The sequence below is a fragment of the Anser cygnoides genome, chromosome 18 (assembly GCF_040182565.1).
Source record: "Anser cygnoides isolate HZ-2024a breed goose chromosome 18, Taihu_goose_T2T_genome, whole genome shotgun sequence".
In the NCBI taxonomy this organism is placed as follows: Eukaryota; Metazoa; Chordata; class Aves; order Anseriformes; family Anatidae; genus Anser; species Anser cygnoides.
In genome coordinates this window covers 3,807,514-3,833,637 of record NC_089890.1, presented here as the reverse complement: position 1 = coordinate 3,833,637, position 26,124 = coordinate 3,807,514, and the positions used below count along the sequence as shown (strand labels likewise).

General features: G+C 45.0%; 1 long non-coding RNA gene across 1 annotated transcript in view; it reads left to right on the top strand.

Moving 5' to 3' along the window:
• The window catches only part of LOC106041064 (uncharacterized), a 399,163-nt gene that overhangs the window by 66,530 nt on the left and 306,509 nt on the right, over nt 1-26,124 (top strand). Inside the window, exon 14 of the long non-coding RNA XR_010825713.1 lies at nt 9,730-9,882. This is a non-coding gene — a long non-coding RNA (uncharacterized lncRNA). The remainder of the gene's footprint in view (nt 1-9,729; nt 9,883-26,124) is intronic.

Below are 26,124 nucleotides of genomic sequence, written 5' to 3'. Positions count from 1 at the left end.
CAACACAGGCACTGGAAAAACATTGTTAAATAATGGGCCCGTGTTTCATGTGGTTTCTTTCGCAGCCTTTAATCAATAAAATGTTCTTAGATCAATACAGATGTTATTGCGCTGCTTGGAACCATTTAGAAGTATACGATGGAGGTAGTTACAGCGTAGTCGGTGCATAGTAAGGATAGCTCTTGGGCACAACACAGTTACAGCTCCACACATACACAGCAGGTATGAATATAAAATTGGATACACCAGCATAAAAATCACAACATCCTCTCTACAAAGCAACCCCAGATAAGCTGCACTGGGGGAATGAGGGCTGAGTGCACTTAACACTGTGTTTTGTTCCCTATCAGCAATGTCAGCAGAAGTGTTTTGCAGATTTATGTTGATTATTGTATCAGTAAACTGACATAGTCCCTTGCTGAAAGGATGTTTGCAAAATGTCTGGTGCCTCAGTAATAGCAAATAGAGAGGATAATTCTAATTCTGCCAGCTCATTTCAAGTAGATGAGTTTCATGCTGCATGTCATGGGTGGAAAGTTTGGACGTTGCTGATGATCTAGTGTGAGAGGTTATTGTCACAGTAATGTTGGTGCAAATAACAAAAATGCTGCCGAGTGGAGTCTGGAAAATATCGGAACCCTGTTCATAATAATACTTTAACACTGAGATACTGTTTGTGCCTCCAAAGCGTTATACAACCTCTGAATCATTAAGCATGTGGATTGGCAAGGTAGATACTCTGTGAACCGAGCCACTGAGAATTCAACCCCCAAGGTCATGGACAGGTTTAGAGCTTCTTCTTTCCTCCTGTATCGGGTGCAGGGTTTGACAGTCTGTTGGCAGAAAACTGGGCTTTTTGAAGAGACCTGTATTGTGTTGAGCAAATCTGTATCTGTGTTTGATCTGCGCAACGTAAGCCATGCCATAAAATCTTCTCATGCATCAACAGTGAGAAAGGGGACTAGCCTGTTGCAGCATCCTAAAAATTCTCAAATGCGGCTGCAGCACAGGGGTGTGATGAGCGAACCCAGCAGGAGGGATGAGGAGCATCATCCCACAGGGACAAGGGCCGGGCTGGGGGCTGCAGCCCCAAAAGTTGTCTGGGGCTGGAGCAGGCCAGCGCTGGCCATGCCTGGAAAGCTCATGGGTTGTTGTGAGAACAGCGATCAGGAATGCCAGAGTGTCCTGGTTTCTACTGGGATAGTTAATCTTCTTCCTAGCAGCTGGCATGGTGCTGTGTTTTGGATTTAGGCTGAGAACAATGCAGATAACACCCTGAGGTTTCAGTTGTTGCAGAGCAGTGCTTACATGAAGCCAAGGACTTTCCAGCTTCTCACACCCCCTGCCAGTGAGGAGGCCGGGGGTGCACAAGGAGCTGGGAGGGGACAGAGCCAGGACAGCTGGCCCAGGCTGCCCAAAGGGATGTCCCACAGCACACGGCATCGTGCTGAACAGTTCATGGGGGGGAATTGGCGAGTGGGGGCTGTTCAGGGTCTGGCTGGGCATTGGTCAGTAGGTGGTAAGCAATTGTGTTGTGCATCACTTGTTCTGTATGTTCTATTATTATTATGATTCTCTTCCGTTTCTGTCCTACTGAACTGTCGTTATCTCAACCCACGAGTTTTACCTTTTTCCAGTTCTCTCCCCCACCCCACTGCGGGGATTGCACAAATGGCTGCATGGTGCTGAGCTGCCTGCCGGGTTAAACCACGACACAGAGCAGTGTAGGAACAGTGACTGGAGACCAAGTACTGAGCTATGCTATCAGTTTTAGTTTTCATATTAATTGCCATTAGTTAACCTGATGTAATGAGCCTGAAGTGGCAGCTAAAAATGACGGTAAGGGTGAGTATGGCTTCTGATTGCAATGAGTAAAAGCAGCCAGCTTGTTAGTGGAGGTCTCCAAGGGATACCTGCAAACTCACAGGGAAAGCCTCAGTTCAGCACTGGTTTCAGTCTCATCCTGTTGTGTTTTGAAACCACTGAATCCCCCACACAAGTAATTGTTCATTTTGGTGCAAGCTCTGTGCAGCCAGACTCAAATCTCCTGTTTTCAAACCCAATTAGGAGATGGTAATTACCTGTGGGACGTGGGGATTTTGTTTGTCTGCAGGGGCAATGCAGCTATTCTGCTTGTATCTCCCCTTTCAGTTATCAATAAAACAGTAGAGCAAAACAGTAGTTTCCTCTCCGAGTTCTCAGGCAGTGTTATGCCAAATGATGGCAATATTATGAGATTGTATGTGTTTGGGAATAATCATGCAAGCTATTAGTAATCATGTCTCACTGTTCTTCAGCAATGCTCACCCCCTGCTTTTGTGTGTTTGACACACAAGTAGCTGTTTGATTATTCTCATCGCTGCCTTATGGACAGGGAAGCTGAGGTCATCCAGTAAGTCAGTGGCAAGTCAGAGGATGAATGCAAATCTCATGAGTCTCAGCGATGTGATGCACTTCTCCTAGGAACTCAGCCTGTCTGAAAAACATGTCTGTAACATATTCTCTATCCTGGTATAAAACAACCACTCCAACTCAAGGACAAGCTGAGCAGAGGACGCATATTGCTAAGCAGCTGTTCAGTAGGGGAGACCTGCAGAACGTGGAGAACACCGTTTTCTTTCAAAAGAGAGAGAAGAGTGGATTGGGAGCCTTTTGTGATATAGACAGCACTCAGTTGCCAGCCACTCTAGGAGGTGAGAAGACATATTGCCAACTCTTAATATAATTTCCAGTAGGGCAGAAAAGGCAGTTGGCAGCTCCTCATCTGTCTTTGGATGAGGATTTCGTCTTCCCCATTGTAATGGTCCTAGCCCCGGTGAAGCTGAGAGTGTCAAGGAAGAGAACTGCTTCAAATATGCAGGTGTCCTTAGAAATAAGCAAACAAACAAAAAACCCGCAAAGCCAGCCATCTGGCTACCAATCCATCTTAAAATAATTTGTCTCACATATGCTGATAACCACTGAGATTGTCAGAAACTATGGTGGTCTTTGTCCTACAAAGCAAATTAAGCATGATAAGCTGGAGTTTCTGCAAATTGTTAAGGAGTTCAGAAAATTCGTCACTGATAAACACCATTTGGATTCATTAATTTTGTTCTCTTCCTTCTTCTGGACTTGCAGTGAGCTTGGACCTGCAATGAGCCTGGCACAAAGGTAATCATTACTGGGAGCAGAATGAATGTGAAGTGAGCAAGAAAGTCATACCACCAGCTTCCGAAACAGGCCTAAATGCTTGAATGCCACTTCACTCTTGTTGCAACTGAAGTGAAAGAACATAAGGAAAAACAAACAGCAAAATCTAGATTGCCGGAGGAGTTTGTTCAGCTGTGAGATTTCCTGTTGATGGAAATCACAACAGCTGTTCTTGCCTAGCTCCTGCTATTCGTCCTGGTAAGAGTCTGCTCCTGACCACGGGAACGGAACACAATAGTTCAATATTCAGCATGGTGGCGGAGCTGAGATTCATGATGTGGGGCTGTCCTTGCATCTGTTTTCTCAGAACTTGCCTATTTTTACAAAGCAATATGCAAACAGCATGCTTTTGGTATGCTACTGCTCAGAGCTGGTATGAATGGAAATTGGAATTGCAGGAGTGCCATGACGGAGAGAACTGGGTTTACTGTGACTCCTCTCCTTCCCTTCACAGCTGAGACTGAGAGAAGTGTGTAGTTCAGACGATGTACAGAGCGACAGAGTCATTCTTTGCCATGCACCTTCTCCCTCACGTCAAGTCTAGGAGGAAGGGTGGTGAAATGGCAACTCCCCAGTTCAGGATAAAAGTGCTCTGCTGGTGCAGGTGAGAGCTTCTTAACCCACGTCTTCTTTAAACTAAGAAATCATAGTCGTCATAGTACAGAAAGAATGAGCCTGTTTTGATAAGTGGGATAAAGAACAGCAAGGAGTTCTAATCCCAGACCTGATCTCATAATAGAGCAGCCAAGAAATGTACCCAGAGAACAGTCACAGGGTTTGCTCTGAGGAGCCCTGAGCTGGGGCAGGCAGCCCTCCTGGTATGGAGTGTGACCAGCCCTCCCGGGGGGTGTGGAGGGGTCGAGTGTTCAGGGGAGTGGGGGTGTCCCTGCCACATATGGGGCTAAACGATTGATGTAAATTGATTACAGTAATGAAACAGAGCTCATTTAAACCTGCAGAGGACTTGGTGTCTTGCTCTCTTGAGACAGGACTCTCATTCTGCGGGGGTGTCTGTGGAAGAAGATTTTGTTCAACAGCCGGATTTAGGGGGGCATCCAGGTGCCCAAACATAAAGAAGGTTTTTGTGGTTACACCTAGAAAATGCTGACGGGGACATCAGCAAAAGTCCAAAGAGAGCAAAAGGTGAGAAGAGAAAGAAAAACAAATCCACATTAAAAATATAAGACAGTTTTAAAAAGAATGTTTAGAAGAAGCTGCACATCCACTTCTTGAAGTTCTCAAGTCAACACTGGATGCATTTGCCTTAGTCAAATGCAAGTTACTGAGCTAAGTAAATGGATTTAGTATTATGTTCTGTGCCACAGAAACTTAGGCTGGAAAATCTCTTTTGGACTGAAATCTACAGGACAAGAATTAAGTAGCAACATTATTGATCTAATAACTGTAAGCAAAGAATAATATTAACATGTTCCTGAACAACTGCCAACTGAAAGATAAATTCAGCATGTCTTACTTACTACTTGGACATTGCCCCTTTTTGTTTTTTATTATTTCTAATATTTTGCCTTCTGCTTATCATTACTGAAGGATCCAACAGCGCCATTATGAATCTGTGGCTTCCCAAAGACTGTTGGGTGAGTTCGATCCCAAGCTCAGTGAAGTCGATGGAAAGATTCTGCCTTTTTAAGAATGTCCTGTCCAATTTTCATTTTTAATTATCATTAAAAAAGCAACAGAAAAAATAGTAGAGCCAGAAATTATTTGTCAGTCCTCTGTGTCAGGGTTGAACCGTTAGATATGTTAGCGTGGGACATCATGTTCCTTGAATGATCTCAGTGAATGCAGTGGATAACAAAGGCAGGCATCGGTGCGTTTTTGGGATGTTCCGTATGCTGACTCACAGCTGGCTGCTGGCTGGAGACACCTCAGAAGGCGCCCAGTCTCGAACAGAAACCACGTCTGGTTCATGTGTTCAGATGCAGATAAAAAAGGGCTTTGCTTTCCCCACTGAATGCCTGCTGAACTGTTTGGTACTCATAGTCTGCTGCTTCTCCTCTCTGGCTTTTCCCCCTTGGGGGATATTTTGTGAAGGTTGGTTTGACTGGCAGCTGAGAAATGCCACGGTAGAGTGAGGAGCAAGTCAGCCCAACGTGGATGTATTCAGCAGCACCTTACTTTATTGAAAAAGCGGAGTCCTGAAAGTCTATGGCATGCTACCCGGATGGGATTTTTGGTGTATTGACATTTAGAGCTGTGCCTCTGGGGTTCTAGCTACTCCTTCATCCCAGAGGTACACCTTTTGAACAGTGGGATTCATCCCATGTAACTTCAGATACATAAACCAAAAATGTCTACGTGACAAGGAGAAATATTCCATCAACTGTGCAGGGAGAGGAAGGTGGCCGGCTGTGTACAGTGCAGGTTTCAATACTCCTTCTGATCGTCCTCCCCCTTCATGTAGCCAGCGTTAAGTTAGGAAGCGATGGGAGCCCAGCACTGTGCACTACGATCTTCGTGTCATTTTCGCAAGTACTCTGAGGCCACTGACAGAAATGCTGCCCGTGAGTTCTTTGCAAACCATCAACTTGGAGCTGAACTTCAGCAGGACTGTTCTGGCCAGGAGGTTCTCTTCTAAACACCCGCAGACACTTCAATGCTGTTTACCTCTGGTAAGATTGGGGTGATCTTAAAGCGCACCAAAAGCTTTCCTAGGTGCCGGTTGGGAGTGTTAAAGTTGTGTGTTGAAGCTGGGCAGATCTGAGCAGGGATCAGAGGTGGGAGCATTTGCTGCAGCTTGATGGTCAGGGATTTACTCTAACCTCTGTGATAAGATATTTGAGAATTGGGCACCTTGTATTTCTCAGTTTTTTAACTTGTACAGTCGGAAGCAGCCTTTTCCTTTCAGTTAAGTGCTTTGACTTTTACAAGTGAGAAATGTTAAACAAATAGATTGAAACCACTGCAGTCATGGGAATATATCCTTTAACTTCAGGGAGATTTGGCTTATGGCCCGTATCATATTGTATTGTGCCGGCTCAATTAGGAAAAGAATAATGAATTAAAAGGTCATAGCTCTTTAAATTAAAATGTGGGTAAAAGGGCAAAATTAGTGTGAGGGGCTTCCTCCTCCACTGCCCTGGGCATTTGCCATTAACTATCAATGGGAACGCTCCATCCAACAAGTTCACTAATCTCCTTTTAATCTCATTGAGTCCTGAACATTTTCTGGAAAACATTTTTCAGAACTAATCTGCCCGGGCAGGGCGGGGAAAATGTTAAAACACACAAAAATCTGCGCAACAGGAAATAATGTTAGAAAGCTGTGAAAATCATTTATCCTTTTGAAGCGTAATGGTTTTTAATTTTCTCATGCCCTGATCTCCCTGGCAACAATTTAAAAGTGCATAAGCATTCATGAATCAAAGCCGTTCACGTCTGCATTTTTAATTATGTGTCATTGGATTGAAACTTTCCCTTTGATCTTTGCATTTAAAGGGATTTACAATTTAATGATTACAGTCCCCCTCCCCCCCGGGTCTGTGCTCGTTATTGAGCAATGTCACCACGGGGTCCCCGTTGGACGGGGGGACGACAGTTTGGTTTAGGATGCCAAAAGCATGTCTGAAACCTTCCTTACGCTCTGGCTCCCGGCATAGAGCTGCGTGCGGTGGGGCTTCCCAGCGGTGGTGACTCTAGGCCTTTTGCTCTAGGCAAGATGTTTAAAAACAAAGCGGGATAAAAGAGAGCAAAAATAACCTGGTTGCCCGCTAAGCAGTCCGGTGCTCAAGGCAACTGCTTCTCTCGCCCGGTGTAATGACTTGGGAGCCACGCGGGCACCGTGACAAACGGTGCTTGCCATGCGGGTACAGCTTCGGTGGCGGTAAGGTGAAGGGAGCACTTCTCCTTGCCAGGAGAAACGAAGTGAACGGGAGCACCTCAATGCTGATGCGGGCTGTGTTGCCGTGCCCCTTGGAGCTCCGAGGAGGCGGCTTGCAGTAGGGCAGCCAGCAAGCCCGGTGGTCAGAGCGCAGGGTGCCCTGGGGCGACTCGGGCTGAGCGCTGGGGGATGCTTGGTGGGTCTGGAGGAAGTCTGGGGCTGGGGGCTTTGCTGCGGGACTTGGGGCTGCGGAGAATCATAGAATCGTAGGATATCCTGAGTTGGGAGGGACACATAAGGATCATCGAGTCCAACTCCTGAAACAAGGACTGAAATCCGTGAACAGCTCCTAGACGCTACGTCTGTGAATTTAACGCGTGGCTAAAAGGAGTGGATGGCACTGGTGAAGTTGCTCACCTTTGTTTTCTTGTGAGGCTCCGAAATGCCCCCTGCATCCCGTGCATGTGTGGCACATTACCCGTTCACCACAAAAACAGCGTTAGAAGATGTCAACAGTTTCCCATTAGGTCTGCGTGTGCGTGTGACTTGGTGCGATGCGCTGCACATACCAGGTACTCTCTAATGAATTGTTCTTTCAAAGCTTTCTGCTAGATATTTAATTTTCTTGCTGAATAACAGTTTAAAGGTCATGTGGATCAGTGACACGTGCAAAATGAATGCGTGTTACTTTTGATGTGCCTGTGCAAAATTAAGGCCTTACACAGACTGCTTTATATGCACAATGTTATTGTATTTTCTTGTAAAAAAAATCAATAAAAAAGTATTAAACTAAAAATCCTGAGCAGAATATTTTATGTCTTATTAAGCTACTTACAAGTTGAGCTAGGATAGCAAGGGTCCTATTAATCAATGCTTTAAGTTGACTCCATGGTGAGTTGATGAGTTGAAAAATTTGTTAAGATCCCTTTTTTGCCTCTCTTTAGAGGGTCTTAATGTGTTAGATTTTGTGAAGTGAGCATACGTTTGTGCCATTAGCAATGAGTTAACATTGCATGATTTCACATTAGAAACATCATTTATTGAGCTTATACTTAAAAAAAAAAAAAAAAGCTGCCGTTTTCACTGAAATGTGTTCTGATGATCCAATTTTACAATCATTTTCTCCGATGAAAAAATTCATGGTTACACTATTGACAGCTGCTGCTAAATTGCTCCAGATGGGATTACACTGGAGGTAGACCACTCATCCACAGAAAGGCTAGGGGAAAACATCCAAACAGTTTTAGCCATGATACTCAGGAAATAGTTGTGCTTTTTAGAACACAAGCACCATTTATATTTTACACAAACGCTGTAGATCAAGGAAAAATATGAATAAGGCTTTGGGAACCAGTAGTGATATAAGGAGGTGGGATAGGAGGAGGCAGAGAACTTGTAGAAAAGGAGAATGCTCAGGGGCAGAGTCCTGCCTGTGGTGTTTTGTTCTGTGTCGTTTTGGGTTTTGTCTGGAGATGTGTGGAAGGTATGGGAGAGTAGTAGGAGCAGCAGTTGGTTTTCGAAGCAGCAGCAATCTATAGAATGTTTCTGCTCATAAGATAATTAGTGCCACGGTGTAATTAGAGGGGAAAAACGAAAGGAAGATAGGTTTTGCTGAGAGCTTCAGTTTAATTTACAAGGAAGTCTAGATAACCAGCTAAATATAATATACTCCTCTTAAAACATTACAAATTGGTATTAGAATTTAGAGAACACACATCACTGGTTTGTAGGGGTAGGAACAATGGCTTGGAGAAATACGCCCATACCTTTTAAAGTCTTCTTTAGACTGAACTTCCTTTCTTTGAAACATGTGCCATTTAAATACTTGGAGGTTCTCCTAGTGAACTTCAGCTTACTTCTGGGTCGTGGGCAGGCTGCTGAAAGCTTTGGCCAGGTGGTGCCTGGGGAAGGTTTGCCCCTTGCAGTCCCGTCCCTGCTCTGAACCCAGCCACCAGTGCCGCGGCTGGCGTGGGGCTGTGATTCTGCAGCGCCGTGGCAGCTTGGAAATTCTCAGACCTAAGCTTAGCATCTTCTAGCTTCAGGCCTTAATGTCATACGGGACATAAAGAGAACTGGGGTGGTGTGAGTCCAGTATCTGCAGGGATCCAGAAAAGGCGGATCTTGTTTTGAGGCTGGGAAAAGTGCTTTGGACACGGCTGATTTGCTCATTCCTTGCACTCATCTGTAGTCCTTCATTCCAGCTGTCTTCTGTGGCCCATAGGAAGTGCATTGGTTGGAAAATCTCACTCGATTTCATACTAAAAGCAAGACTGTCTATGTTAGTGGTGTCAGTAGATGGATTAAGAAAGCAATGGACTTGGTGCCCTGATTTTCCTCTTGCCTGCAGAAGTAGTTCTTGGTGCAGCTGATACAACGTGCCATCACTGCTGTTCTGCATGTTGTGGAGTACTTGCTGGGCTGGCAAGCCAGCAGCCTTCCCCAGGCAATAGCCCCTTTCTCAGCCCTGAGTTCACATGCAAGCATTAACAAGCCAACAACAATTATACCAGGCAAAAGCGTAGCTGAGAAAAGCATCAGGCACTCTGGCATCCTCAAAACCAGCATGACTGCGCTTGAAAACCCAACTGTACTGAAGCTTCCACAAGCTGTTGCCAGATTGTTAGTAAATAAGTTTCTAACGTTGTCTGCTCCAAGTTGCTTTGACCTTTGCTATCATAGAATGAAATCTCCTTTTCCAGGCTGAAGATGTGAAGTATATCACAAGAAACCTCAAAAGTGACGGACTTGGAACATCCAACAACACACCTCGAGCTTGGAGCATCCCATGAGCGTGGCTGTGCTGAACCCCTGCCTGCTAGGATTCCTCCAAAAGCCCCTCCCAGGGACTCCAGGTAAGTTGTGATCAAATGGTGTGGTTATTAGCAGCTCTGTAATACTTTTGTCTCCAAAGTGCCCCTTCTGAGCTTCCCTGTTTAATGCCTTCTCTTTGTTACTATATTTTTGCCGTAATGTTTTGAACCATAAGGGTCATTCAGTATCTCATTTTTCACACGGCTCCTATTAGAAAGTTCTCTGTTCTTGATAGGAATATGAAGAATGATTAAAACTGGCTAAAAACAAGTCAGTTCCAATAAAAAATAACAATGAAGCAATGCACATATTAAAATCAGTCATATAAATTATTCAGCAAATGATCTTAAATAATAAACACATTTGGGGAAAATATGAAATTGATGTAGTCTTTCCAAAAAGGAAAAACACGACACTAATTGAAAAAAATTGCTCAGCTCAGGGTTGCATTTGTTTCTCTTAACGGTTGTTGTGGCTGGAATGGCAGCACATCAGAGCATAAGCCATAAGCCATGAGTGAGGATCCCAGGGTCCTCTGCTACACAAACAAAATGACAGAGCCCACTGGTGCCCCGCTGCCAGTAGAGGACTGCCAACAGAAAGTGGGATTCGGATGCAGTGGGGGATCCGCTATACACCACCACAGACATGGCACGTGGTGGGAGGGTGAGTGTAGCTTTCAGCTGGGGGGAGGGAAGAGCAACCTCCCCCTCTCCCTGAGTGCAGTATGTCTGTTTGTGATCATGTTTTCTTCTTTGCCTGGGTTTGAGGGATTAAGAACAATTATTCAGACTCTTGAGTGCCAGCAAGCTAGTTGGGAGGAATAGCTTGGGTTGCCTGACGTACGGCAACCCCAGACATGTCCCCTGCACAAATAAACCCTACAAAATGTGCAATGAATTCAGTGCTACACAATGCCACTCAGCATGTACCGGTTTGTGAAGTCCTGATCACAAATTCCCCTTCCTTTTCCTTGTAGCCCCGTGGCAAGAAGAAAGGCAGTGGGCTCAGCTGCTGGTGGCATTCGGCCTTGGTCCTACAGTGGGTTTGGCAGGGGGGCATTACACTGTGCTCACAGCAGCGTGTGTGCAGCCTTCTTACCCTCCAAATTTCTGAACAACTCAGTAGAGACCTGAGACCTCCGTGGAGAGTGTTCAGGTCTTGTCTTACCTAAGGTTTCCAGCAGTAGAAGTCAAACATCTCACTCCAGCCTTGGGTGATGACTTAGATTGATGAAAGAAAATTAAAACTTTCAACTCCCTGCCCTAGAGGGAGAATATAATGATCCAGACCAATCCCACTTACCACTTCAAAATTATTGTTATCTTTTTAAAGAAAGTCAATGATTTATGAGATGTTTAGTGGGCAAAAACCTCTGCAAACACTGGGCTGGCTAGGTTATAAATGATCTGTACACAACCTGGGATTTTTCTGGCAATTCATATGCTGTCTATCCGTGACTAGTGCTTCTTTCTCCAAGTTGCAGGGCGTACAGAAATAAAAATGATTTGTTGTGCTTGGGTATAACTTAGGCAGTGGTAATTACTGCATGGTAAGGTACTCCACTTAATCAATGGGCTGATGCACAATTCATTTGAGATTTTCTCATTTGCTCCAATATAAAGGAGAGAAAACAGAAACAGAGGTAACAAAACTGGCCATGAGGAAAAACATTCAAATTCATTACTGCAAACTCTCTGCACTACAAGCTGTACAAATGCAGAAATACAGAAAATACAGAGGGGGAAAAAAAAAGTAAGAAGACAAAGAATAAATAAATGTGACAGTCCCTGGCCTGGAAATCCTTTAGTACAGACAGAAAAACAAGGACCATGAGGGAGACAGAGAGAGACGAGGAGTTCAAAGAAACAATGCGACATTAAAGTCAGTGTAGTAGGCTTACTGACTTACAAGCCTTATTGAGAGACAAACTGATTCACTGTAGAACAAGCAAGAAGACAACACAATTTGCAAAGCTAAAGCACTTTCCGGGGAAAGTGGAAGGTGGGATAGTGCTTAACTGTAAGTGTGACTTGGTGGGTTTTCCTTTGTGCTTTGAGAGGCTGTATGGGTAGTCAGGATTGTGCCATGGCCTCAAGTTTTTTAGCTGCATCATGTGGAAAAGGCTTTCCCGTAGGGATGGTGAGCCGAATTTGACAGAGGCAGAGGGAGGCACTTGGGGAAGCGAGGCAATTTGGCCAGACTGTGTTCATCATTGCTACTCCACTTGTCTGGGTTTGGCAGCGTTTGCCCTTCGCTCATTCTTTCAGACTGCGTGTTCCCAACTGCTGCTGTCAGCATCCGTCAGTTCATGACCTTGGCTCCAAGCCAGAGGTGCTCAGTCTGTGCCTGTTGAGTTACCAGGTTCTTGGTATCGTTCCTGACCTATGTAAGTGTTCTCTCGTAACGTTATAAGCAGCCTTGCTTGTAGGAACAGGTGGAGGTAGATTTCATATTCCACATATGTGGGAACGAACACAAGTCACGAAGCATATGCGTTGCTTTTGGAAATACAGGGAAGGGAGGCACAGAAGGCTGCTGTATTTTTGGCTCTTCAGAAAATCAGACTGCTGGTTAGCAAATCTGGATCTTCAAAACAAGAAGTCCATGGGGGAACCGTGGCTGTGCAGGAGTTTGATCAGCCCCCAGTACAACAACTCAAAGCTTTTTTATGACACGAGTGAAAGCAGTGAGCCCTGCTCATCTTCAAGTGGGTCAATACAGTATGTTTTTGCAAAATGCTATATGCTTTGTAAATGGAGGACTCGTTAGTTTAGTCACGTAGGAGCTGTATAAAATAAAGGTGTATATTACATATCCTAACCTTGTAATGCTGATGGACAAGATTCTGCAAATGCTAAATTAATTTGTTTTCTTTTGTGGTTATCCAAGTGAAATTCAACACAATTGTAGCTGGAAGTTGTGAAGACTCAGGCTATATCCCAATAGTCATGTAGGAGTACTGTCAAAAGCTATAAAATAGACTATGTTGGTAGAAAGATATGCACTTTATTAGGTTGATACTACTGGAAAAAAAAAAAATCAGGCTCCAAGATGGGCATTTCTAGCAACAGTTTGGTTGGTGTGTCATACTGACAGGGCTTGAGTGCCGAGTGAGTTTATGCAGAAGGCGGGGAAGCAGAGTCCCCTCCTTTTCTCTCTCACTGTGGAATATCTCTCAGTGTGGAAGTAGCCAAAATGAAATGCTGTCAGGCCAGGACTTTGCTTTTGGGGGATCATCAGATGAAGTGTATTGGAGTGCAGGCTGTGCCCTATCTGGCAACTTGTGTGTGCTCAGTGTGCAGCCGTGTTGCGTAGAAAATAACCCGCTCTGCATCATTGTTGTAGGAAAGGTCAAACTCGAGCTGACAGGACTTTTCTGGGAGTTTGCCTCTCTGTGCAAAACCCGTGATGGCATTATGGCTCATCACAGGGGTACTCAAGCTACAGAAATGTGATTGTCTCCATGTCTGGGCATATAACTCCACACACAGATGCGTGCTCAGTGCACCAACTGTGAAAATGAGAGATTCCTCTGAGGCTTTCAGGGACACGGGTACAACTTCCCAGCAATGTGCCGTGAACCAGGGAAGTTCAGCTCGCAGCACATGCAGGGGAAATTGTGTGGAAATTTAGGAATTCTGCCCTTTGTTTTTCCTTTGAAAATGTCTCCCTTTGGGACCTCGCCACATGTTGCAGGTATCTAACCATAGGTACTCGGAGTTATTAACCTGCATGCCATAAGCACTAAACAACAGCTGTATAGCACAGCACAACATAAATACAACTGGGCTTGTAAAAACATCTGGGTTTTAGGTCATAAGACTGTATGCTTTCTTTTTCCTGACTGCCCCGTTTTTGAGGTGTGTTCGCAAGGAGACAAGACCAGCACCTCATCAGTGATTCACTCCCTAACGAAATGGAAACTGGCATCAAGAAAGGAGAAAAAAATACTAGGGGAAAAAAAAAGGCAAGATGAATGCCTTTCTTTCTGAAAAGCATGCGGTGAAACAATGGGACTAAATGAGATACATTCCTGACAAAGATCTTTTCTGTTCTTTAAAGGCTTTTATTGTACCTAGAGTTATGTTTTATCTTAAAAAAGTGGTGTTCTTTATTTTATGTGAGCTTTCTCCCCCTCACCCTCTTTTCTACTTGCTGAGATTTAAGTAAGCTCTTGTAGTGCTGTATCTCTGATCAGGCTTAAAGATTTGGAAAGCCCTGAGTTTGCCAGGATAAAAAAGGCCTTAGTATCTAGACACTGATAGATCTGATTCATCACCTCGGGAGGACATTACCACACAGCCTGTGCCACAGATTGTCTTGATAACAAGCTCTGGATTTTTCTTGGCATGCACCTTCATTTAAAGGTCAAAGCTCTTCCGAAGAAAGAGGAATTGCTGAGTGAGAAAAAAAAAAAAAAGTGCTCACATTATCTTGACAAAGCCACACTTGACTGAGGCCAGGGGATTTCAAGGGAGATCGGTGGGCCTGATTCTAGCTGAATGAGAGGTGCTTTTGAGCTGCCCTGAGCACCGCAGGGGAAGCAGAGCAGGAGCACCGCACAGCAGGGCAGTCCGTGTCCTGGGCTGGGCCGGGCGTCCAGCTGGAGCAGGAGGACTCCTCTCCTGTTCCTTCCCCACCTGGGGACAAATGGCAGAACAGGGACATGTCTTGCTGTCCCTGCAAGACCCTGGCCTTATGCACAGTGAGAGGAAGACACCCCAGTTCAGGGGATCCCCAGACGAGCTCTGGTTTTATTTAGCGAAAATGAATGTCTCCAGCTTTTGACCAAAGGATTTTACTCTCTTATTTCTGGTTTTCGTTTTCTTTCCTACATAGCTAGGCAATAACCCACTGCATAAGATGTGCTAGACTTCATCTGCTCTTAATCAGGATACCTCCCTGGGTAGCAATTAAGCAGTGATAGCTGCCACTTAATGGGGATGGTAATTTTCACTTAATTGGGGTGTTTTCTAGTTCCTTAAAGTTGTGTGGGTCTCTGTGCATTGTCTGTCTCGGGCTTTAAATGGCTCTTTAGCACTGAGACACAAGCAGTGCTTCCCCATCACCTTGTCCTGCCTGCTCACTTGACCTTGCTGTAACAAGCGAGGTCAATCAATATTGACTGTTCTGCATATTCCAGTGGTCGGCCCATAATGTAGCCATGCCTTGCTCTCATTAGGAGTTTCTCGGCCCCAGCACACAGCCGCCCACATTTTGGCATTAAATTCACTAAGAACAGCAAATCAAAGACTCTTACAAATTCATGCCACTGATGGCTCTGTGCAACAGAATCAAATTTTAGCATTTAGCAGCACCAGTAAAGGCCAGCAAGAGGACCCCAGCCCCGGGAGAATGGGATTTAGAGTAGATCTTATTCTTTTCTCCAGGCTGCCCTGTAATGTGCTCTTTGACACCAGCCTAATCTTTTTATCACTCTGCACTGAAATTTCATGATCTGGAAAATGATTCCACTGTGAAGCGAGCTGTGTGTGAATAACTGATTTGTTTTTGATTGTGAGAGTAGATCAGAAGGGAGTCAGGTTCACCATTTGACAGAGAATCAAAAAGCTAAAAAGCAGTTTGCCCTGTCGTAACACATTTTTAAAAAGTCTTCTATACATTGATTTAAAAATAAATAAAACTGAGGAGTAATACATGGTTTGAAGCTAAAAAAAATAAAGGAAAAAAAACCAAAAATGTCACATGTTGACATTTTTAGAATTTTAAATTTGGATTACTGACAATATTCAAAACCCACTGCTTTCCTCAGCATTGCCTGCTAGCCTGCCTCGTTTAATTCTGAAGAGAAGAAAACTACCAGCAAATGGAAAACAATGTTTTTTTCCCAGGTGTTGATTAAATGAAAAGCCTAGAAGGCGCTCCCACAATGGACAAATGAGCAAGTACATTTCTTCAGTTGACATAATACCTGTACAGGAAACGGTTGTATGTTCTCTGTGTTGGACAACACACAACATAGATTTTTAAGCGCTACAGAGCCTGCTGGAGATAATAGTTTTCGTAAGTAGATTCCATCAAGGCTCCCAGATATTTTCCATTTTAATCCTATCTGTAAAACATTGACTTTTCTAATCAATTGTGAAAGTAAATCCTCTGGATTTGCCAGATTATGTGTGAAATGCAATAGGGAGTACTTAAATATATCAGTAAATAAACAAACACATAAATCAAAAACTAGAGAGAGAGAGAGAAAGCAGCACTCAGTATCCTGGCTCCGATCCATGTTTATTATTTAACTTTAAAATGACAAATCAATGGCAAAATGGAATTAAGTAGCTGTGTAAGCACAGAAGTAATTTTCCCAGTGTATGAGATGCTCATGTTTTACATTACCCAGAACACAGGGCGCTTACTGAGCAAAGGCAGCACCTCGGCGAGAGCTGGAAGTGGAGCCGAGGCTGAAGGGAGCGCGGATGCCATCTGAGAAGTGGGACCCTGGGGACAAGTTTCTGATGGTAACAGCACGGACAGTAATGGGAAAGTGATGCATTCAGGTTCTTCAGAGAAGAAAATGAAACTTGCTTTATGATTTGAAGGTTGAGCTGAGCAAGAAGAGGGAAGACCTTGTCTAGAGGTCAAGGCTAACACAGTCACAACTAGTAGGATGTTCAAGCATGACTGATCTGCTAGTGGATACAGTTGTAACCCTAGGACTGACCTTGATTAGCTAATGTATGTGTTAGAAGGCATTAGTGTTTTGTCTTGTAGTGGGAATTGTGTGAAAGTGAGGCTGCTCAAGCGGAGAGCTGGAACACAGGCAGCATCTCAATCTGTTCAGATGTTGTGCAGTTCTCTGCCCCTTTCAGAACGTGCCTGTTTCAGCCATCACAGATTGACTGGGGAGGAATTCCCGACCATGTTGTGGTATAGCTGTATTTTACACTTCATTTAAAATCCGTTTTTTCAAGAAGATCAGTGAAACATCATCTGTGTGTATATTCAGGGGAAGTGGTATTAGGACCAAAGCAAGGAATTATTTAAGCAAGAAAATAAACTTGTTCTGTGATCGAGAAGGAGTTCCTGAGGGTAGAAGATAACAGAGATTAAGTAAATCACTAGTTAATAGTAAATCACTAGTTGCTACTCCAAAACAATATTCTGTGACTAAAAGCTCAGCACACTATATGGAGAACTGAGAATATGTGGAAATCAAAGGCAAACGCTTACCAAATGTGCCAACCTCAAGCTGTACGGCTTACCACAGTGCTGTTTTCCATGGGGTAAAGTCTAATTCAGCTTGAGTCGCAGTAGGGAAAACCTCAGTATTTGTGAGCATTTCCTATGAAACAGTCCCAAGCAGTCACCAGATGCTATTCATAATGTTCAGTTTGCACATCTGTCCCAGTTGGGCTGCCTGGAGCCCAGCTCAGATTTGTTTAAGCTCAGCCTCAGCTTGGGAAGGTCTGGGGGTTGTTAAGATATAACACATTCCAAGTCTCACTGGACCTGCCTGTACCAGAAAACTGAATCAAATTTCAGACACTGAAGTATACCCAGATGAAAACACAAATGTCAGGGGTGTTTTTACTTGTCTGCCCCTTTGCCAGGCCAAGCCCAAATGGTCCCCTACCTGCATGTCAAAGGTGTCAAAAGTTTGCAGGATGGGAAAAATGCAATTGAAAAAAAAATCTGTGGAAGCCACTGAAAGTGACAAGTCAGGAAATTCAGATTTCATCCCAAACAAGGGAATTTCTTGTGTCTGTCTTGCAAGAAATAGTGTTTTGAATAACCCCTGAACATGTCCCTGGAGATCAGGATGTCAAGAGGGCTGAGGGAGCGTTGCTTCTACTCACCAGGTCCTCTGAGCACCCCTGGCCACTGTGCTTCAACTACCCCGTTGTTCTCCCACACAGTGTAAAAGTCAAACTACCTGGGACCCAAATTTTGCCCTCCCCAGATCCTGCAGCCAGTAAGTCCTGCTTGTGCCAGCTCCTGTGTGAGCTGCTGTGAAGGGGTGAGCGTGCCAAGGCAGGAAGGCGGTGCGGTTCACAGCAGCCAAGGGCACAGGCGGCACACCTCTGACTGACGTGGAAAGGAAAGGAGAACAATGAAGTGTGTCCCTAAATCAGTGAAGAAATCTCAAAACCAAAAACATCCTACATCATGGGTTTTATGGCTGTTACAGAGTTCTGCTGACTTATTATTGGCATAGACGCCAGAGAATGGTTTTATATAAGGAGAAAAGAAAGCTGGGGAGTAATTGAGGGTTGGCTACTAAATCAGCATAGAGAGGCTTTCAAATGCTAGGGCCAGCAGACCGCAGGAGCAGTAACTGCTTTCTTCTGTGGTGTTATGCGAGTGCTAGTGTTTTATACCTTAGCAGTAGTACCAGGAGGCTTCAAGAACCTGCTTGGGCTGTATCAGGTATGAGTTTTGGGGTCTTTTGCTTCACCTCGTAGGCTTTCTTGTTTGATTGCTCTGAAGTTGCATTTTCAACTTCTGCTCTACAGTGCGGGCGACTAGAAACTGTTGTACTTCTTCGCTCACAGGACCAAATAGCTGAAGCTGCAGAGGAAACAGGAAATATCAAAGACCTTCAGTGAAGTCATGAGAGCTTGGCAATGCTGACCTTCTTTCCTCTATGATTTTATTTCAATTTTTATTTCAAATCTTTACTTTCTGTCTTCAGCAGTCACTTTGGTTGTTGAGGCTCTTGGGGACGTAGTTCAGGAGGTTCTGACCCAGGTTCAAGAAAGCTGTGTTTTACTGAGGGTATCGCTTGGATGCAGAAGTAGTGGTGATGGTGTTATAGATGCAGCTATTTAAAGATTTAAGAGATGCAAGGTTTGCAGGAAGATACAGTGTCTTTTATTAGCTGGTCTGATGTGGTTGCAAAAGCAGCTTTAAGCACACAGCCTTTTGTCAAACCACTTCTTTCAGCCCAAAGACCGGGTAAGAAGCGTGGGTGGCTCTGTCCCCGCCTGCTCTGGGACCTGGGTTGAGTTGCTTCCCTCTCTTCTGGGACTCAGTTTCCCACTTCTAACCCATAACACAGCTGAACGTGTTCAGAGCGCTGTGCAGGAGCGGTGCTTGGAGAATCTAAGGAGTATCACCTTGACAGGTCCTTGGCACAAGACCTGAGATATATTTTCTGTACTTCACGCACTCCTGCCTAGTGGGACGCTTAGGAGGTTCAGAGGATCAGCAGTGTGATCTGGGCCATGCTTTTCTAATTATTTGCTCATGTTTTGATATGTTCCTGTTGTAACGGGTTTCTGAGGGAGGAGCTGAACACCAGAAAGGATTGCACGTTCCCTCTGGGCTCTGCTTGCCTAATCTCAGCGTGCACAGAGTTGTCCGATGGCCGTGGTTGTACGCGGAGGTGAACGTGCTGCTGCCCAGCGCGGGGGTGAACTCCTAGCACACTGCAGTCCTTCGTGCACAATGGCTGTGCCGAACGTCTGGCTGCCCTGTTCATTAATCATCTCTGCTGAAAAGCCCTTTTAATTACATTATGTTCAGAATCCATAAAATATAATTAAAATATGTAAATCTATTATATTATTTAATGAGTACACTGAGACCTGAAAGTTTAAATTAGATGTAAAACTGATACAGACCTATTGCTATTGATTACTTATATTAATAAATCATTGCAGCCTTGGACAGAGATTTTTTTCTCCAATCAGGTGGCAATAGCTTTTTTTTTAAATTTGATCCATCAATTGTTACATCTCTGCAGTCTTTTAAAACTACTGTGGAGTAGTAACGAACAATTGTGTAACTTTTCTGTAACTAGTATTCATTCTCTAGACTGATTTCTTCAAGTTCTATTCCCTTCTTTTGCTCTTTCTTTGCAGCCATGGCAAACTGCTTGCAGGACAGTTGAGGTAGCACAAATAAACCCCACTCCTTCCTCCAACATGTGAGTGACAGCCATTGCATCAGACACATATTTTAGGATTAGCACCTCTTTCTGGGGGCATGGGATGCCAGTTTGGTGGGGCTAGGGCATTGAAACCTGGTAACGTAGAAATTTTGAAAGTTAGCTGAGATTTGAATCTTTTACACTGGGGGAGGAAGATATAGAAATATGGGTTGGTGGCCCTGCACTGGGAAACAAAGATGTCTTTACTACATGGATATAGCTTGCCGGGTCTTTTGAAACAGCCATCATGGTGTAGAGCCATGCAAGAATTAATTTTTTTTGGATGTTGTCTTATTACTGGCTGCTTTTCTTCTGTTTAAATGCATTTTGCATCAAACGTACGTTGTGTTTGTTTCGTGTTGAGGGCTTTTCTAGCAGAGTCTGTAAAACTGAGGGTGCTTCTTTCCTACGGAGGCTGCTCACCAGGCCCTGCCCCAGCAGAGGGGAGGAATGACCTTGGACATCCCCCTGCCTGCCCAGCCACAGACCCCACATCTCCACGGAGCTGCTGACAGGAAAATCCAAAGGATATTGCACAACAGATTATAAGGATTTGAAACCAGAGCAAATGTCAGGCTGCTTGACAGCAAAATATAGCCCTTTAGCACAGCCACCTGTATTACCTTCCATTTTCTTGATTCGGTGAGATCACAGGCTTCAACCTCATTTAATACCCTTTCCCTGCATTTCCTTCCTGTAGGGCAGACATACATCTCCTCTCTCTTCACTGTGCTGCACGGCTCACCAGCCGCATGCCAAAACTTCCAAGGGAAATATTCAGGAGATGAGAACTCATCAGCAGCAAAGCACCAATTTCATGTCAGGCAGTATGTCAGTAATATGAGATAAAACAGCCCTTTAACCTGTTTAAAACCCTGATGCCTACTAGGCATTCAGAGCAGCACTTCAGGCATGTTTTGTATTTTCGGACACCAAGGTCATATTCTTAAAGATAGGAATTTAAATGGCATACAAAAATATGCAGGCAGGGGTGCAAAGAGGTAATTGTGCGTATGAAATATGCAGTTGCAAACACCCACTGGGTAATTGTGTGCTCACAAGCATTCAGCTGCACCTGCAGGTTCCTGCTTTCCTTTCGGAATGACTTGTCTGTGCCCAGGCGTGCACGTTTGGCACGTTTCATCTCCGCACTTGAAGCTGTGGCCCTAAGCACCATGTTGCTGTTTAGCACAGATTTAAGCTTCTGATTTCAAAGCTGCTCTAATTAGTAACTTGCAGTTAGTGTACTCTACCAATTCTTAGCCCACTGGGATATTACCAGACTTTATTGTTTCTTTCTGTCTTTGTGGAACTTCTGTAAATCTTTTCTTTGATAGCAGCTAGGGTTTCAAAGCTGCCCACGTTGGAGCCAGAGGAGACTAATAATGATCTAATTAATGAAAGATGTTTTTCTCTGCATTGCTGTATTTTATCTCTTCCCCAAAGACTTGTTGGTGCAACCAAACCCCAGGCACCAGCCAGATCCTTTTTTTTTCCTCACGTATTAGAGAAATACACAGATATATCTGTATATATCCCATGTTGTTCTCACTTGAGTGTGTAAATCTTGAAAAATCTTCCCAAGTGTAACTTGGATTTAGGAAGTAGCTTTGTTATTCCCAGCAGGTTTTTCTTCCAGCTAAGATTTGTTTCTCTAGCTCAAACCACAAAGCCACTTTAACTCTCCCTAAAAGACTTCAGTCTGTGTAAGCTGCAGTGTAGGACATACTTATTATCCCCCAGTGGGTATTCATTGCCCCTCTCCTCCTGCTTTTTCAATTTCACTTTCTTTTTATTAATTAATGAGCTCCCTTAATTATTTATAGAAGCCTTAAAATGCATCAAGGTTGGATTCCACAGCCTCTTCCTTGTCAGGTTGCGCTGTTTTGCCACAGGAAGGACACAAATTCCTGCCCAAAGGCACAGAGAGTGTTAGCAGCTTTAATTGGGTGTGCAGTACCACGTTGTTATGCGCTGGGTGCAAAGCAAGTGAGATCCTGCTGGGCACTGAAGATCGGTGAGTCTGGCTGTACAGCTCCTCAGGGCCAAATAGCAGTGGGCAGGGCCCTGACCATCCTGTTGCTTTAGGCAGGTGCATGCAGGAAAAGCTGAGGATTCCAGGTCTGCGTTACAGATCTGTTCCCTCATCTGCCCAGCCAGGCTGTGTCACGCTGAATGAACTGGCTGCAGGAGAGGCAATACAAGAGCAGCATTTTTCTGCCCTTTTTACTCCTACCTGTTCCCTTTCTAGGTTTCTCACTTCTTCATCACAGGGTCAACATTGGGAATGGTTTATTAACTCCTCCTTTGGCAGAGCTGTTTTCACACATACCTTGGAACCCAACCCTTCTGTCTAGCTTTACTGTCGCCGAAGCTTTCCCTTTCCAGTCCTGGCTCAGAGCTACCGAATCAGTCCCCACAGATACCTGCAGTGACACATCTGATCCCATCCAGATGTGGAGATGCTGGGGAGCGTGGGAGGAGGCACAGGGAGCACGAAGGAAGCCAAAGAGAAGAGATCACTTCAGTGGCAGAAGTTCAAGCTGGCAGGCAAGTTGTGTCACTTCATGGTGCTTTATGACCTTGAGACACTGCCTCAATAAATCATGCCAAGTAATTAAAAACATAGTTTAGAACTCAACTGGCATGTCAGAGCACTGGATGTGCACTGGTGATGCCTTTCTGTTTTCCTTCCCTGTCCCCCCGTGATGCTGGGCTCCAGTAGGAGTTAAACCACCTACTGACTGCAAAAGCTCCAGCAATTAATGGCTTGCTGCCAGCCACTTAAATAGAAAGAAGCTGATCTAGCCCAGTGAGCTATCTGCAGGTGCCCTGGAGCCTCCTGCTGTACATTGAATGGCCTCCTCTGACACTGCAAGCAAAACCACAAGTTCTCCTGCAGCATAAATATTTCCCTGCTGGTTTAAATAGAAAGCAGATGTGTCTCATTTACTTGTGACCCAGAACACCGAGACCAGTAGCAAGGAAAGAAGATGATGGCAAGGTATGGGGCACTTTAGAAAAAATAAAGACAATGGTAGAACTCAGAAGTGTCCAGGTCAGGGACTTCCTTTACGTGTTTGATAGATTTTTAGAAAATAGATTTTCTTCGGTGGTAACAGACAAAAAATTGCCAGTTTCCATAGATCACCTGGCCCCATCCTCTGGGCCAGCACAGGGTGCAGTACAGCCGAGTTGCCCTGTCAATGTGTGGAGCCCCAGCTGCCGTGGCGGTCTTTCTGTCAGTGTTAAGGTAGTGAGATCAGGGTGTGAAAATCAGGAAAGAGGACTCGCTGCTGCCAGGAGAGGCATTCTTAGTAAGAAGGGTGGAAGGAAGAGGAGGAAGAAAGCTGTTTCATTTGACACTGAGGTGCAGACGGATTAGGGTGGCTTAGTCTGGGACAGAGCTGGACCGTGCCTGTGCTTCTGGTGAGTTCAGTCCGCAGCATCCTTTTAGCACAAAAGACAAAATGAACCCAGAAACTGAATAATCCAGGTGTTAGATCTCTGACCCGGACTTGAGGTGTTTGGGAAGTGAGCAGCAGGTTCACAGCACTCTGCCTGCTTCCTGGGGAAAGCTGACCCAGGGCTGTCACTGGCAGACACCAGATCTGTGGGAAGGACCAGAACAGCGCTTAGCAGTGCCTTGGTGTCAGGATGTGGCCTTCTGTGTCGCGTGAGAGAGGCAGTGAAATAAGAGGCTAAGCTGTGCTCCTCAGTGGGGCACGTTCTGATGGATGAAGGTGCTTCCTGTATTTCTCTTGTGCTTGTTTGGAAGGGAAAGAGTACAGAACATGGTATCTCCATCTCTCACCGTTCAGTTACTTGGCAGAAGGTCTCACTGGTTTCCTTTCACAAAAGAACCAAGTCAGGGAGGATATTCTCACCTTTCTTTAAGCTGTGCTGGAGCCTCTTGCCACCAGCTGTTTCTGTATTGTTACCCACCCCTGCCATTTTGGGGGCTGCAGCAAAGCTTATTTCTGCTGGTTGCCACCCTGCTGGCAGTTAATCGCCTGAGCACAAAAACAGTCACGCAACAAAAAACCCAAAGAGCTAATTAATTTTTAATTTGTGTCATTTAAAAATCCATTGCATCTTCTTGCAGCTGAGTTCTAAAGTGTGTCATTTCCTCAGACAGGGGGGCAGCCTTTCCAGTTTTGGGTGGAAGACAGAGCTCTCTTATCAAACCAGCGCCATGCTGGGTAGAACCTAGTGCAGCCCATCTGGATCAGATTAAGTTTGTCTTCATTCTTTTTTTTTTTTTTTGGCAAGAGCTTTGGTACTTCATTTATTAAAACATAAACTTGACTCCATGCTGTAATTGCCCAGCTTGACAATAATAAATCTTATAAGCAGGTTTTGCTGTTTGTGTGCTTGAAGTAATAATTTACGTTCATTCACACAAACCTTTAGAGCCATAGTTTGTTTTCACAGCTACGTATGTGGACATCAGAGCAACAAACTGAGGAAGTGGCGTGTTCCCCTCTGGTGCCTGTTCCAGTGGGAGAAAGCAGCCTGTGCCACCCGGCCGTGAAGGTGCTGTGTGCTGGAGTCAGCTGGAGGCAGGAGGTGTTACGTGACTCCCCAAGGGAAGACTGCGGTACGGTTTTCTTTGTGCCATAAATGTCATGAGTATTTAGAGTTTGAGCTGATACTTCTCATATCTGGTTGATGATCAATGAGCTGTTAGTCTGGAAAGTTAGAGCAGGATCTATGCAGATTATGTTGCAAGTAAGTCATTGTCTGCACAGTTTGAAGCAAAATGTGACCCTTATTTTGGATGGGAGTTAGGCGAGTAACGTGTACCAGAATATTAATATAACTTACTTCTCCAGCTTCATGCAAATATGACAATTAGGCTGTGGCTATATTACTTTTTTTGGCTGTCTGAGTGTAGTTGTCTGCACTGCACAGCCTGAGGTGTTATGTCAATAATTCCTGTAGTACTGGGCTCGAATTCAGGGCTGTTCCCAGTGCGGGGCCCAGGTTCCCTGCCAGCTGATACAGCTTGCCTGGCTCTGGGGATACGTAGGCAGCAGCGAGCCTGGAGCTACCGTGCTCGTAGAGACACCCTGATAGTGCCTGGCTGGGACACGCACAGAATAAACACAGGAATAAATAGCTCTCAGTGAGGACTGGCTGCTTAGCCTAGCTTGGGGAAAGAAAATAAATGCCTTTACTGTGCCACTAGGAACAAGAAAAAATTGCTCCAGGGGGACAGAGCTACCTTCTATGATTCTACCTTCTATGATTCTACCTTCTATGATTCTACCTTCTACCTTACGTGATTCTAAATATGGAACTTCCTGTTTCATATTGCCAGTTCTGCTGGTTCTGGGCCTGTGTTATCTACAGGGTCTCAAAGAGAGGACAGGGGAGCCCCACTGGGAGCAGACACAGCTGCAGGAGCACTGGGGACACACTGGGTTCATTCCTCTCTGCTCACATGACTGAAGGAGCTATCGACCTGTTCCTGGGATTTCTTTCTGGTTATTCCAAAGGTATAATAACCACAGCGAAGGCAGTGAACATCCCAGACAGAGGCTCTGCTCCATTCACAAGTTCCTGGCAATTCTCAGTGGCACAGCAGGGCTGCTAGTCCACCGGCGTGGCCGATAACCAGCAGCAACCCCCTGACTGTCTGCCACGGCTGGGTGAGATCATTAGGGATGCACTTCAAGTGTTCAGAAGCACGGAGCTGCCGCTGTGGGGAAGCCTTGAGCCTGAGAGCTGCAAATCTGTTACTGTGTGTGCCTGATGGCTGTCTCACCCTCTCTCTTGCTGCTGTGTTTGTAATGCTAGATGTGAAAAATTAGCAAGACTCCCTTCATGCAAACAGTGGGAGGAAGCCTGCCCCTCCTGATTTATGCAATATGAGGAGCAAAAGCAGAATGTCACGTTGTCAACAGGACGGGGTTTTCTTGTGCTTTCCTGCTTGACTCAGTGCATTTCACTGGTGTCACAGATTGATATCAGAGAGGGTTGGATCTGTTTGGGTTTGTGTTATAGGTCAGATGGTCCAGTCATACCTCCAAGGTGAAATACTGAGTTATATAGCTCAGGATTTCTTTGATCCTCCCTCCCTCGGATAACGCTTTACGTATTGCTGATTCAGGCCAGTGAAGTTGTAGGGATGGTAGGTGCTCCAGACAGATCAGTATTTGGCTCGTTACTGCCAAAATCCTGGCCAAATGCATGCTGGACAGAGAGTAAGGCGGGAGGGGGTTGCTGGCTGCTCCCCAGCCCTGCCCGGAGGTGGCCAGCCCTGAAGCAGCACTTTACAGCTGATGTCTTTTGTTCAGGAAGACAGGATGTTTGTTTAAAGAGGAGCAAGCACGATAACACTTCAAAGTCAAGTAAATCCTTTCAGTGGGAAGCAAGAATATGA